The following is a 15121-nucleotide window of genomic DNA, read 5'->3' as shown; positions in this document are numbered from 1 at the left end:
AAGGGAGTGGCTGCTTTGAGTGACAGGCTGCTAGACTTGAAATACAGTCACCTTACTTGACATTTTAGGTTACCTACCCAATGTGCTGAATGTGACAAGTTTGGCATTTGGTGACTGCACAAATGCCCTACCTGAGGCTTCAAAATGAGAGTCCAGAGACCGTTGAGTGGCTTTACAGTTTATGCCAGTGAAGAAGGGAAGAAGGAACAAGTAGATCCAAGATTTAGTTGTGTACTGATTGAAATTAGACGATGAGGAAGCTGGGTATGGATATTGTCTCAGGAGATAGAGTGTTTTTGAGCTTTGCTGAAACATTAAGCTGATGTTACTGAAGCAAACTTCAGTTCATCTGGAAGCTCAAATGGTTTCATAAGGATCAAAGAAGCACAATTCCTCCTGGGTGAATTTGTGCAAGGATTTAAATGCCAGTATAAGGTTGAACATCTAAACATCCACCTACATCTCCCTGTAGAAAACTTAATAACCCTTGAAGTGGGCTCAGCAAAAGTCATATCATATTGCATTTTCAGGCAGAAATATGATTCCTGAGTTGGAAAGACACATCCTTCTTATGTTAATCACATTGTTAAATGTCAGCGGTGAACAGCGTTGGTCTGCTGTAGCGGCGGATACCTCAGACGTAACTGAGTAAAGTCCTTATTGATGGCTTTCAAACGCTGTTGTGTCATGTCTGGTCTACACATGAGACATCACCACAGAGGGAATGTCCACCGTGAAATGAAAGGGTGGATTCTGTTACACACTGTGGAGCATGAACGCTGCGTGTGAGGGAAGAGAGTGCTTGATAATGAAATTACTGCTGCTTTCCGACCCCCTTTCTCTGCTGTGCAAAGTGTGATGCAACACCACAGTCCATCTGAAGCAGCCAGCAGAGCTTCCTCCGGCCTTTCAGCCTCAAACAGGGACTCTGTCAACGTGGCAAACCTCAGACTTCAGGCTTGACACCAAATCCCTCTCCAGGATAGAAAGGGCCTCAGTAACAACTATACCTCTCTTTCTCTCATTCGTTCCCTCCTCCACCGGCATCAGAGGGCTGGAAAGTGTCTTTATGTCCATGGTGGAGCCAAAGAAAACTTCCTCTGCTAGGAGAAGAGGAACAGACCAAGTGAAGGAAACTGTCACCACGCTGATTTAAGAATAGCTCCAGGTAGAGTTTGTGTCAAAGAGACAAAGAAAGAGTACAGGGTGGATATACGCAGCAGAGAGAGAGAGAGGGAGAGCACGGGGAGGCAGCGCTTCGAAGCTTAGGCATGAAAAAGGAAAAACTGCTGCAGTCAGGAGAATTCCTCACTAACATCTGCTTCTCATTCCAACAATGGCGGCCTTTGATTCTTCATGCACACACAACGAGCAGCAGCGCCACTGTCTCCATGTGCTCACAAACTGCATCCTCGAGCAGCATCCTGGAACCTGCACACACCGTAACCCCTGATCTGGAGCTGAACAGCATTTGTCTTCTTCAGCTTAGATCATTGGTTTTTGTTTTGTTTTTTGTTTGCAAGGAGCATCAGAACTATTCAGAGCTGAACAATTAAGACTGGAAGAATTATCTGCAAGTATTTCAACCATGGATTAACAAACAGGTAGATTATGCTTTATACAATGGTATTTGCAGGACAGCAGATAAATGACTTGTCTGATTTTCATGAAACTTCGTTAAAAGGCAGATCATGTGTCAAAGAACATGCCATTAAAGTTTGGATTGGATCAGACTATTTAATAAGAAGGTATTTTCATCACAGTTGTCTCCATTATGTATCTTAATTAAAGCAAGAACAAGCGCAAACTTCTTTTTTGTGATCTTACTCTTTTACTTCATGTTTTTCAAGAACAAGCCGTCACATTGATATTATTTCAGTCCAAATCTTCCATATTTTTTACATAAACTATATATGAAAAAAGTGTTTTCAGTATGTTTTTGGGATCTGCAGTACACCTAATAAATTTGTTAAATCGCTTATGGATCTGATAAACTAATCTGGGACTTCCACCAATCCATGTCTGGTCCATCTCTGATCCAATGCGGTCCAGCTCCGTGCTGTCTCGTCCGTCAACACCCATTGGTTGCATTTTCAGAACGCAGCACGCAGCAGGACCTCCGGACAGCTGGAGTCATGTGACCGAGGTTTTCCAGTGGTAATCACTGAATCAAGGATTCTCCTCCTCCTCTCCTCATCCATGTTGTCTTTCTGGTCCTCTGAAAACCTCTGACCTGTTGACTCCAGGCCTGGCTCCGCTCATCATGACTTTGGTTTGTTGTTGTAGTTAAGTGAAATACGATCTGGTGATAACACAGAGTGTTTTATTCTGAAAATTAACCGGATGTTTTCATTTTGTTTTGGTGAAACCTGACTTCCTGTCTTTTGTATCTGATCCAGAGGGCTTCAACCTGCCGGATCAGAGATGGTGTGGATCCAGTGGAAGTTAACACATTGACTAGAATAGAAACATATCAAATCTGGTTCTGTGACGGATCGGAGCAGACCGGACACAGATTTTTTGTGTGCGATTTTTCGGATATTTTATGGACAAAATATCAAATTAGTTCAACAAGAAAATTATAGAGTGAGCTAAAAACAAAATATACTGAGCCTGTATGTCAATCTTAAATAGACGAAGTAAGTTGCAAAGAATCCCTACTAACAAAATAATCAAAAGCCATAAATGTACATTATTTTTCTTTCATTCTTTCTGAGCTTGAAATCCATTGTTATGGGAATGTGTTGTAAAAACACTGCAAACATGTACAGAAGTATTCAAAACTTGCATCAGACAGACACAGAAAGGACCACAGAATCACACCTGGTGTTATTCACACCATGAACCTGGAATATATCCCTTTTTTAGGAGTCTAAAAAAACCTATCTCTTATTTTATGAAGGCAGTCATATGGGAGGAAGCCTGCTTCATGGTCTGCAGATGCTGACACAAACTGCCCTTGCTGAAAGGGCACAACTTTTATAAATAGTGCCAACGACTGGATCCGAGCGGGGATACAGGCGTTTTCTTTCTGCAGCCAGCTGCCAAGAGATCTGTTTATTCAGCTGATGAGAAATGCTGCTGAGCTGACGAGTAGCTCTAAATCACATCAGTCACAAGATGGCATTAGCTCTCACAGTCAGACTTCCCTTCTCTTCACTTTTTCACCCGCTGATAAACTAGGAGGGGCTGAGTGTTTCAAAACAAACAGAAAGAACGCACGATAGTGGGCGACATGTTTGGCCATCCAAACCTCAAATACTAGACGGCCTGGGCTTCTATTTTAGATTCTGGTTGGCTTGTCATGATGTCGGGAAGTGGCTGTTGTTATGTACCGGATATCTGCTGTTATACTTGGCGAATAAAGCTTTTCTTTTGCCTCAAATCTGACCTTCTCTGGTGCAGACAGTCTAAAAGTGGTGTAAACAAATAAGTGTATCACTTGCTGATATTAATAGAGCCTGAAGGAATGTTTATCTGCTCCTCCATAAATACCTGGATGCTGTGTGTGTGTGCTTTTAGCCTTAAAGCCTAATCTCAGAGGCAGAGGGAAAACACACACCTATATTTAAGACCCTGATTCCCATGATCCTTTACTCATAAGATCATCTGGCAGATATGTGTGATGTCTATTTCCACTGGGTTGACAGGGAGGAACAGTCTGTTTCTGGCTCAGAGTCAAACTAAAAGTCTGAGAAACTAAAACAGATTTTCATGACTAATCCCAAGTTGTTGAAATGCAGAATTTGAAATATGGTAATTATCCACAACTCAAGAACCAAGGAATTATGTTATGTGTAATCTGTATATTTGCTCACAGAGACACAACATCAGAGAAGTGAACGCCTGCTGTCCCCCTTCATCAAATGTCACCCTCATTAACCCCTAAAGGTCAGGCCTGGACACAGCATGGTATTGTCAAACTGTTACATAATTCACAAAGAAAACTGGAGGAATTGGATGGTGGGTGGCCTGAAGCTCGACCACAACCTTCATTGCAAAATGTTTAACATTCATTATCTGAACTCACTGGACAGAAAACTCTCATTGTTCTACAATTTTGAAGACTTTTCACCTCTTTTGGCTTTTGGCTTTAATCTTCCCGGCACCTGTTGTTCAGAAATGACTCCCAGATTAAGACGACAGAGAACTTGCCTGCTCAATGACACATTCTTTGTATTGTTGAGACATAAAATGAAAGTGCTATTGAAAGCCTTCAGCCTATAAACTGCCACCATGACAGCTTTTCAAATGCCTGTGTTGAATCGTTGGTTGGATAACACTTCTTCAGGACTTGTAGCACAACCTATCAGGGCAAAGAAGTGTACCGTGGAAATTAGTGTCATAAATCACACTTGGCAGGAGCTTTGTGGACAGTTGAAGGTTAAATTAAGGGTGGGAATCTAAGGGAAAGTCATGATTCAATTGGGATTCTTGGTGGCGCAATTCAATATGTAATCCATAGAGGATTAAAAGGCTGAATAAGAAGAAAAGAGGCATTATTTCATGCTTTTCACAAGAGGAATCCATTCACGTTTGTCTGAAGTATGATTAACTGCAATATGAAACAGAACCAGAAGTTAGGGTAGTTGGTATTTATTAAGGATGGGCATTTCAAGCCAAAATACTAGTAGATAATAATTGGTGTTTGTGTGGGAGTCATGTTAACCAGCAGCAGGACGAGGTGCTGCTAGTAGCGGGCACTGACAGCGTCTGTCTCGATCTTTACATCGGCGTTTCTGTGACGCGATGTGTGTGTTTACATTTTACATCCATGCTCAGTCTCTGGAAACACGTGTGTAGTAGTGTGAGATTCAGAAACAGAGAAAGTCGCTGCGACTGTCGCTAATGTTTTCTTCTTCTTTTACTATTTAATGCAGTTAGCATTCTTCTTCTTCTGTTACTTAATGCCGTTAGCAAACAGCTTTAAGACGCTGTGTCGCCACCGTCTGGAGGGAATACCATATCACAACCTAGCACCGGTAAAAACAATTAAAAATTGTACTTTTAAAATGAGAAAATATTTGCAGTAACTTTTAACTTTGTAAATTTTTACTCAGTGAACGAATATTTGAATATTAGAAAACCGTTGCTGATAGTATTCATAGGATTAACGTCTGAGAAACATCAGAGTAGAAAAATAAATGTTAGCTACAGGACTTTGGAAGTGATTTATGGCTTTGTACATGTGGGAATGCCTGATCAACACCACTGGCTAATTGCTTTTTTGAGGACAAGTTTGTCCATCTGTTATTGAGCTAGAGGAGGAATGTTTTGCACTCTTTGCTTCAGTGTATTGCAGTACTCTCAGAAAAACAATATGTTGTGTTTTTCAAGCAGCAACCTCAAATTAACATCAGTTAAGAGGTTTTTTTTTCAAGCAGAGATTTGTGGTCGAAGGTCAGTGCTCAATGGATATGACGTATTAACAAAAAACTAAATCCAAATCATTTAACAGTGACCAAAAGAATAACACAGAGTTTGAGGTCAGTGTTTTCACAGAAGAGAGCAGCTTACGCTCAGTCACCAATATGGAAAAGTTATTTCAACATTCACAACATCTGGCTTCCATGTGGCTCCAAGCAAAGAGTAAGGGCACACACACACACACACTCAAACACACAAACACACATACATCTTAAACTGCCGGCACTGCCAGACATGTTAGAACAGAGTCAGCAGTCGCTCCCTTCCCTCCCCGCCCAGCTTTCAGGCTTGGACAGAGCATGAGTAACCCCACAAAACTAGCAATCGCAGTGCAACACACCACGAGGACGTCCACCCGACCATTACGTACGCTCGAAATAGTGCAAGTAGCTTTAAAAGAGAGGGTTAAAAAATGAGCTGCAATTATAAAAAACCCAAACCGAACCCTGCTGTATTGTTTCAGGCAAAGATCTACTGTTTTACTGGACTGGAAAGGATGTTGAAAGTCATCTGATCTCTTTCTTTGGCCTAACTTTTGTAACAGGACGATCTGCCATTGTTTGGAGTCACACTGAGGAAAAAGAGAAGAAGTCACCTGTCAAAAAAGTGCCTGTAGATATCTGAAACTTGGCAGAGAGTGTAACAACGTACAGCTGCATGAATTCCCCAGCAATTCCTTCAGCTTCAAAGCTTGAAAATGACCATAAATCAAGATATAAGAAGCCAATATTTTGGCTCTATTTCTCACAGTGCACCAAAACTAATGCGAAACTCTCAATTGAAGCTACAGCAGAGACATAACTAAGCTTCTGCAAGCTATTTTTAAACTTGGGTATCTCCCATAAGAGTGACCAGGACTGAACCTAGGTCTCAGTAACACGTCTACCTGCAACAAATCCCCGCCAAAATCAACAAAATCCTACAGGAAGCACTGCAAGCTGTAGTAAAAAGCGTTTCAGATAAGCTGATAATATCCTTGGGGGGGGGGATGCTGGCAGGTTAAATCTCTTTGGTCCACTTCCTTGAAAGGACTCGAGCTGCACTAAGAAGGCAATGTAAGCAAACGGGGGGAAAACACAATCCGAGGAAAAGGGGAGAAAAAGAGACAAATGCAGGAAGAACTGACCTATTTTTTCTTCTCTCCCTTGGTGCACTTGAGACATGAATGCGAGGAGTCATGCAACATCCCTGCAGTAACAGAAAAGGCATGCTGTTGGTGACCGTGCACTCAAAGGGTCATAAACCCAGAAAAGAGAGCACAAGTTTAATCTTTAGAAACATATGGCCTTTTTGGCTCTATTTCCATCACCCTCACAGTGTTCAGTGATATGAGTGGAGCACTTCAGGCACCTGTATTACTTACACCAAGAAGGTAATCTGACAGCGTACACACATTGGAGATAGCTCATACAAATGCAACAGGACAGTATGGGATAAAGTTTCTCCTTCTTTGTAGCAATAACAGTTTTCTGCACCACCCTCATCCTTCAGAAATATGGCTCCTCTTGTATCTTATCATATAGAGGGCTGAAGTAGAGCTGGGCGATATTGAAGAAGATATTATCAGGATAAATATCAAATCATTATTTCATTTAAATTTAAAGGCAGATTTCTGCCCCCGAGTGAAAGTAGAAGACAGTTTGTTAGCTTGTATCTGGATTTAGCTTTCTGATGAGCATCTTGAATCCATCATTTTTTATGGTGCAAACCAAGCGGCAACCTCCGGTCTAAAAATATGAGTCAATGTGGAAGTGTTAAAAGCTGCAGTTCATCGAGGATCTGCTTGAGGCTGGCTCCGGAAGTACCGGAAGTCACATACACATGAATGGGGAAAAGCTGATCTTTGCAGCATTAATAAACATGTTTACAGCCTGGTACAAAAGATGAGTGTAGTCTGAATAGCTCATTTCTCGATGTCCTCTCACTGTGAGGGGGGGGAATTTTTTTCTAATTCGGCAATTTTGAAGATATTGAGATTACTAGTCTTCAAATGAGAGGCACAGCTGACTGTGGGAACACTGCAGCTGTTGGCTAGGAGGCTCAAAGCCCGCCTCTTTACGTCACACTGGCTCGACAGAAGCAATATGGCTGCCGCAGCCGATTGGTCTCAAAACAGCTCTTCAGAAACAGATGGGTGACGTCACCGATACTACGTGCATATTTTTTACAGTCTATGGTGCAAACAGGAAGCAGGAATTTTGTGTAAGATGAGATTTTTGTGAAGTTTTAGCTTGTAGATTCTTTTTTTTCTCAGATAATTTGATAAAAATGTACAACAAATATCAAATTGTATTCTGTGTATCAGTTTATAGAGTATTGTTTTGAGCAGTGCACTCCCCTGTAAGGTTATGAAGGGTTACGGGCGCAGTGATATTGTTTCCCACAGTGCAGTGAATGCATCACATCTATTCACGATAGTCGCGATGGACAGTGAACGTGTTTGAATCCACAGCAGAAGTTACCTCGGTGCTCTTCTTTAACCCACATCCTGAAAATATATTTAATAAAGTATAACATTAACCGTTACTGCTGAGTCGACTCAGTGTCAGACTAACGACTCTGCTTTGAGCTGCTAGGTTTTGAGTTTCCTTCAGTGTCGCTGTCGCTCGATTCAGCTGTGTTTACATTCTGCTCCAAAGGTCTTTAAGCCCCGCCTACCTCTCACCCTGCAACATAATTGGCTGTTTAATGCCAACATCTTCTGGTTAATGTTGGGTGACAACTAGCGTTTAAGGCACATTAGCGCCCCCTCCTTCTCTAGTGGTCGGGGGCTGTAATTACAGGTTTAAATATATTGCATTTTTATTGAACATTTGTTTTATTCATATTATCACCCAGCTCTAGGCTGAAGGCAGACCAAGTGTTGAATTTAGGAACAGGCAATTTCAAGAGAAGCTTGAGCAGTATGAAACTTTGCTCCTGAAGTATATGCCGCTCTCCTTGGAGAATTTGCATTGTGATGTGGATTATGTAAAAAGCATTTGACAGGTTATCTCCAGTTATCTGTTTACAGCACTGCAGATACTTTCTTCTTCAGCTCAGGTACTCTGTGTAACAGTTTCTGTATTCATGGCACAGTTTTAGCTTTAGAAAAAGCCAGCCCTGAGGCTAAGGATTCAGTTGAGCTTTGAAGCTCAGTTTAAACTGAGGAAATGACTGAAATTCAGAAAACAAAAAGACCCAGCAGTTGTGCAATAATTATTGTCATGTATCATGTAGTTTTTGATGCAGTACATTCAAAGAAGGTTAGAAGAGATGGCAACACATGTTTGTTGCTCAAGTTTAGTTAAACGTGGGATGAGGGATGTTACCTTGTGCAATTGTGGACCATCCCATCACACATTCCAGCAGAGATTCATCTGAATGAGTCACCAACACACACAGAGACACACACACCAACCACCTTTGTTCACGCGTTTCCTTTTTTGTTTCCTACTCAAGCAGAGCTCTTCCTGTCCAGACAGCACCTGCACTATCTCCCTTTCTCTCGCTCCCATTCACAGTGTCACTGTCTCAAAAACACGAGTTGTTTTTCTATCGGTTTTCCCTCACACAGCTGGAGTGAAGACCTAGTTGGCATGTCCCAGGGTGTATGCTTGGGAATGGGCCACACAAGATAACCCACTGATTAACCTACCGTGTGTACGGGATGAGTTTCAATAGATAGGATGCCCTGCAGGGGATCTTTTAACTGAGCTCGAGTCTGCAGAGAAAATAGATCTGTACATTTAAAATCGAAGAAATGAAACAGACAACTTGTTTACTATGTGCAGAAAATTGAATAACTAAGCAAGGGACATACACTCCAGAGGGTGGTTACAAAAATAAACCTCAGAACACAGTTTAGTTGGCAGAGCATCCTCTCTGCCCATGTCCTTTTGTGCAAGGCATTAAGTCATCAATGTCTTCAGGGAGTGCTCAACTCTGACCTCTGACATACCAAGAAAAGCAAGGTACTTCAGTCCCAAACACATACCCATGCACAGCCTTCAATCAGTGGGGAAAACGTGAGGATTCCCATGTCCCTCTCTTCCTGATTACACTCTAGTCTAGTATTAAACTGAAGGGGAAATTGTTGGCATTCCTGAGTGCTAAGAAAACAACTTTGCATTTTGACAAGAAGAAAACAAGGTTCAGGTTATACATTATTTTATGCTAATCCAGACACCTTAACTTCCTTGCAGCAGGCTACTCCTGAAGGATGTGTTTTGCATTTAATGGCATGGTGACTACACAACAATAAAAGGAAGACTTTTAGCAGTTTTCTCGACTAATGCTAGGTCTTTAACATACAGTAGATACTAACTTACACTGCATGTTACTTTCCCGTGACAGGACCAGGTGGGGATTGAGGCACAGTAAAGAAAGAACAAGAAGGGTACGTGATTAAGTTTGAATACGATGAAACAAGGTGGAAATAAACAATTAAATTCAGCTTTCCAACTGTGTTACCTCCACGGATCTGCTTCATATCAGGTTAAATACTCCACCTAACAGAGGAAGCTTGACTCGGGAATCAAATGTCGTGGCTGAAGTATCCTGGCAGCATCCCCGTTGGTGAAGCAACACAACTTAACAGTTCCAACTTTGCTTTGCAACCGCATTTAGACAACAGTTTAGAGTCAAACTGAGATAAAAACTACATAAAACGACTTCAAATAAAACACTTGAAATAATTCAAACTACAAAATGACGTCACTGCCATTAGTAACCGTTAAGATTCCTGGAGTGACGAAATAAAAAAGGTTAAGCATCTCGCTCGTTAAAGAAACTCACCTTTAGAGGAGAAAACAAGTTATTCCTGGTTTTAAAAAGTGTTAATCCGAAAGGTGTTGTTGGTATTTTGACACAAAAAACAAGAAGAGAAGAAATATCCACAGTTAGGGAAGGACTTCAGTAAGTTTCAGAGCAGAGCGCCGTTCTGCTGCCTTCGACTAGAGCCACATTCTGCTCCTCCTGGAGCTGTAACAAGTACAGAGGATACATGTGCGGTCAGGGGAAGAGGGGAAAAGGGGGGAACGGGATATCAAAATACATTCTGTAGTCACCTAAATGAACGACAGAGACACCAACAGTTAAAGTAAAATAAATATGGCTTTATAAAGTAAAAGTTCACTCAGTTACACACTCAAACACACGTGTGTAGCTTTCATTTCAGGAATTGCCGTGGTGGTTGCAGTGCACTCCCCTAATGGAATTCCAAGTTGGTATCGCCCACGGCTGCCTCTCATTCCATTCCTCCCGACTCTGCTGGACTGGAGCTCTGCCGCATTAATTTTGGAAGTCGTCAGGGAGCAATAGTAACAGCGTCAACCCACCGTATGTACTAGAACAGGGGTTCCCAAACTTTTCATCCTGCGACCCTCAAAATACAAGTGCCAAAGACCTGCGAATCCCACTGTCCCTCAAAGTGTTTTAATGTGGCTTCATTTAGCTGGTCTGCAGAAAATTAACCTACCTACCTAAAGTATATGAGGATGTCATATAGGTCTATTTTTGCCAGATGACTGTCATAAAGAAATGGCAGAAAACTCATCACATTTTCTATTTTCAAGGTTTTATTTCAAGGTTAGCTACTACTTTTTACTATAATAGGTTGAATGTACTATTTTAGATAACTTAAAAAAAAAAACATTCTAGAAGACATCACCCGACCCCCACTTTGTGAACCCCTGTACTAGAAGAGTGCTCGTTAAAAAATAAGTTTTGTGATATGGTCAGCTTATTCTAAGCTCCACACCAACACCCTGCAGCTGGTTGCCTTTTGCACGCCTTACTTTGCCAGGAATGTAATGAGAAATGCAGTAACCGTGTAATAAATCTTTTCATAGGAATAAAAAGGATACCAAGATTGTAAATATCCAATCACATGTTGGAGGATTTCACATTGTCCTAATGAAATGAAATTGGTAGGAACTGTTGGTAGGAATGGTGTAAAAAATGTTACTTTTTTTTCTGCTGGGTTTGGAGAGAAGGTCATAATACCCATTGATACTCATCGGTAAGTGAAGTAATTTGAGACTATCGCGAAATCTCTGTGTTTTCCAATGCCTATGTATAAAGCAATGTTATTATTCCCCTCGTTCCCGTTATGACGGACCAATCATAGCTAATCTCAAATCCTCCATCCTGATTGGTCGAGTGGCGGCCCCACTATGTCGCCCTGATTAGCTGGGAAGCCACTACTTCGTTATAGAATGCGCACAATGATCTTTTGTGGGCGGGGTTACGACAGCAGAGAGGACAGGGGTAGGGCTGGCATTCGAAATCTCTCTCCGAACTGATGTTAATATCACAACTACCAACAGCAGCTTTAAAAGTGGTGTCAATCAAAATAATGGAATACTTAAAGCTCCTGTGAGGTTTTTTTTAGCTGGTTATGAAAAATACTGAAAATCATATTTATGCCTCTTTATAACCTACAAAAGCATCAGCATCACAACTATTTTTATAGACCTACAGTTATTTGTAATGTCAAACTGCTTGTAGGGGGCAGATTTCAGTAGAATGGATTAACTGCATCCTACCCCAAGAGCCCTTTTCTTTAAATTTTCCTTAGCCAAAATTTGTGATGAGTGATACATTTAAGTGTTTGAATAAAGCAGGGTGATATCTTTTGTTAGAAAACAACTTACAAATGTACAAAACAAAAACAGTTAAATTGATTTGTCCACAGGGGGTGCCAAAATCAAACCAAAGTGTCCTCACAGGAGCTTTAATAACATGCATGTAATTTCAGAACTATTACAGGCTTTATTATAGAGTACGACAACATCAAGGACATTGACTTTTAGATGGCCAAAATAAATAGACAAGAAAGCAGACCTCTTTCACGAGCTGTCATGTTTTTGCGCTGCTATCTTTTAATTAAATCTTGGACAAAAGAGTACTTATTAGGGAAACTGGGAGCGTGGGAAGCCAAGAGGATGATGCTGAAGAATGTCGACATTACATAAGTGGGAGAGAATATTATAGGCTCTTTGTGGAGACCAGCTGGGCCTTGATAATAAATGTACACATACTTCATTCCCATCTTTGTAAAGATAATTCATTGTATGCCAAAGTCTCTTTCTCCCTCTTGAGATGTCAGAGGTTTAAAAGTGGGGAGAGCCCCTCTTAGTTGACATGGTGACCTGTAATTAGTGCTTGGGGGCCCCCTGACTCTGCTCCCACTGCTTGTCAGGGAGAAGAAATGAAGTGCCAAACATGAAAAGGGGTGCGGAAGTGTGCCTGGTCAAGCCAGGCTAAAACCCCCTCTGGCCCAGATTGTACATGGCTTTGAAGTGACATCAGAAAGGGACCTGTGAACAACAAAGCTACCCAGAGACCATTAGCTTCAAAAAGCAACAAGGGGAACTGCAGACCACAAATCCCCAATCCAGAGATCAGACACTGAATTGATCAGGTTACTGTCACGTTTGAAGCTGAGTCAAAGGTAAATCCATCTTTTTTGGTGGATGTTTGGGAGTGGCACATAGAGGGCATATTATGTGTAATGCTCAAACAATGCTACTTGATGCCACCACTTCCTTTCTGACCACTCATTTATAGAATCTGTGTTCACTTAACCACCCCAAAAAATTATTGAAAACAAATACAAACCCCCGTTACTTAACTAACATACCTGACATGCTCTACTACTCGAGTGCAGCATCCCCATCCTGATTTGATTAGCTGTCTCGGCCCAGGCTGGAGTTGCAGCAGGGAGCAGGTTGGGCTCTTTGTTGTGGTACCATCTGACTAATTGAAATAACTCCCTCTGTGTTTCTGTCTCCCCCAGGGGAAGATGAGTACCAGACTTCCCCCCCTCCAGCCGACTCCCACTGGACTTCAATCATGATGGAGAATCCTTGCCATTAGCTGTTTCTCTTGGCTTAATGTGACACATGCAGCAACTCCACCCCCCAGAGCAAGGTAAGAGCATCATAGCATGACGTTTTCACACAAAGCAGATTCTGTTTTGTACACTGCAAGACTGGATTTGGTTAGCAAATACCTCTTCGGCTATTTATTGTAAACATTTGCAAATGCTGTAAACAAGCTGGGAATTTTTTTTGCATGTTGTTCAATCTCAAAAGGGTTTGGATATTGTCTGAGTGACATTAACTAAAACTATACACCAAAATTCAGAGCTGCAGAATCATCCTCAATTTTTCTAGTTTCACATTTTTCACAAGATTTTGGAGCCTGGCTGCAGAGACGCATTCATTCAGCCATAAGACTTTGGTTTTTGGCAAGTAATGTAAAGCGGCAAGGTCCGCTTCTCAGCTGTTGATCCAGGTCCCTCCCCATTAAGGTTTTTGGATTTGGTTGAGGTCAGGTATAGTTGCAGATAATTCAAGTTCTTCAACGCCAAAGTGGGAATTTATTTCTATACGGACTAGGCTGTGTGCACAGGGGGTTATGTTGACAGGGTCTTGATGCCATAAAGTTGGTGCACACTACTGTCCATTTAATGCTGTATGGTGTGGCATAAAAATGTGACTTAGTATTGGTTTGGTTATGCCCCAACAGATTCTTGATTCTGCAACATGAAGTCAAGCACACGTTAGATTTCCAAGAACATCTCTCCTGTTCACAGGTGGGATGAGACCCTTCGTACATAGGTTTCAGCTGTTCTTCAATATGGAGATGAAAGCACACAATTTGATACTTTTTGGGTCTCTCCTGGTCAATATTTAGTTGTTGTATAAGTGAAAAGTAAAGAAATGGTTGTTGAAAAACAGAAATACAGAGCTAAAGAGATGGTTTCACACCTTAGCTTGGTTTGATAGTTAACTCGTCAGTCTCGCCAAGTTGCAGAAAGAGTTTAACAAAGATGGAAATGTGTGGAGAGACTCCCTTCCAGTATCTATTTGATCAACAAGTCAAAGTAAAGTATTCTGACATCTCTACCTGAAACCAAAAAGTTGGTGTTATCTGCAAAGAGCAATGGGACTGTAATGTTTGATACTGAAGCAACATCATTAGTATAAATCAGAATAAAAAGAGGCCTAATATGGATCCTTGAGGTACGCCATATCCAATTATATTTCATTGTGGCTCATGAACATGAATAAATACATGATGTGCTGTATTGTGAACACCATGGATGCAATTTTTAAACATCTTTGAAAGCAAAATTACATCGTCAACAGTATCAAATGCTTTCCCCATTACTGTCCAAACACTCCCATACCAAAATCCAGTCCTGCACCCAGAGATTCTGTGTATTTATGCAGAATCAGTAAATAGAGATTATTTTTGTCCTAACACCATTAAAGTAGGGTCCAAATGATTGCATTTGGAAAGTGCTGTGATGCATTCCCCAAGTTTACTGGAAACTTTATTTTGTCTGCATACCACATTAAGTCTGCACACTTAATACTTGAACTTGATGGCCCTTTTATTCGTGTTTTCCCTTTGCCTTCATAGGAATGCTTGTAAATTGCCTCAGCTTAAATCTGACAACAGCATGTGTTTGAACTTGGACGCAGAGTCTAAGAAGCCGTGCGTTCAATCACTTTGCAGCAGATGTTGTTTAATTGTTGCCATTTGGTGCTCTATTATGTAAGGATACCGTTATAAGTGAACAATGTTGAGACAGGAAATGTGGAAGTTTCCCCCGGTTTGGAGCGCCAGATCAAATGGTTCTATCTGCATATGTGCCGTTCATGTTTATTTTATGTCCTGTTTTCTGAAAAACTAAGAACGT

At 41.3% G+C, this 15121-nt stretch overlaps 1 protein-coding gene and 1 long non-coding RNA gene across 3 annotated transcripts in view; one reads left to right on the top strand and one right to left on the bottom strand.

The window, feature by feature from the left end:
- frmd6 (FERM domain containing 6) overlaps positions 1–10394 on the bottom strand; it is a 32913-nt gene extending 22519 nt beyond the window's left edge. Inside the window, exon 1 of one of the 2 annotated variants that reach the window (XM_034674349.1) lies at positions 10204–10394. The gene's annotated coding sequence lies outside the window, so the exon portion shown is untranslated. Of the gene's footprint in view, positions 1–9879; positions 10069–10203 lie in introns of those variants that run through there. The other variant, XM_034674350.1, reaches the window with a different exon arrangement.
- The window catches only part of LOC117805797, a 67543-nt gene extending 54208 nt beyond the window's left edge, over positions 1–13335 (top strand). Inside the window, exon 5 of the long non-coding RNA XR_004629523.1 lies at positions 13208–13335. This is a non-coding gene — a long non-coding RNA (uncharacterized LOC117805797). The remainder of the gene's footprint in view (positions 1–13207) is intronic.
- The last annotated feature ends 1786 nt before the right edge of the window (positions 13336–15121 follow it).

Source organism: Notolabrus celidotus, chromosome 22 (assembly GCF_009762535.1).
Source record: "Notolabrus celidotus isolate fNotCel1 chromosome 22, fNotCel1.pri, whole genome shotgun sequence".
NCBI lineage: Eukaryota > Metazoa > Chordata > Actinopteri > Labriformes > Labridae > Notolabrus > Notolabrus celidotus.
This window is presented reverse-complemented; position numbering and strand designations above follow the sequence as displayed.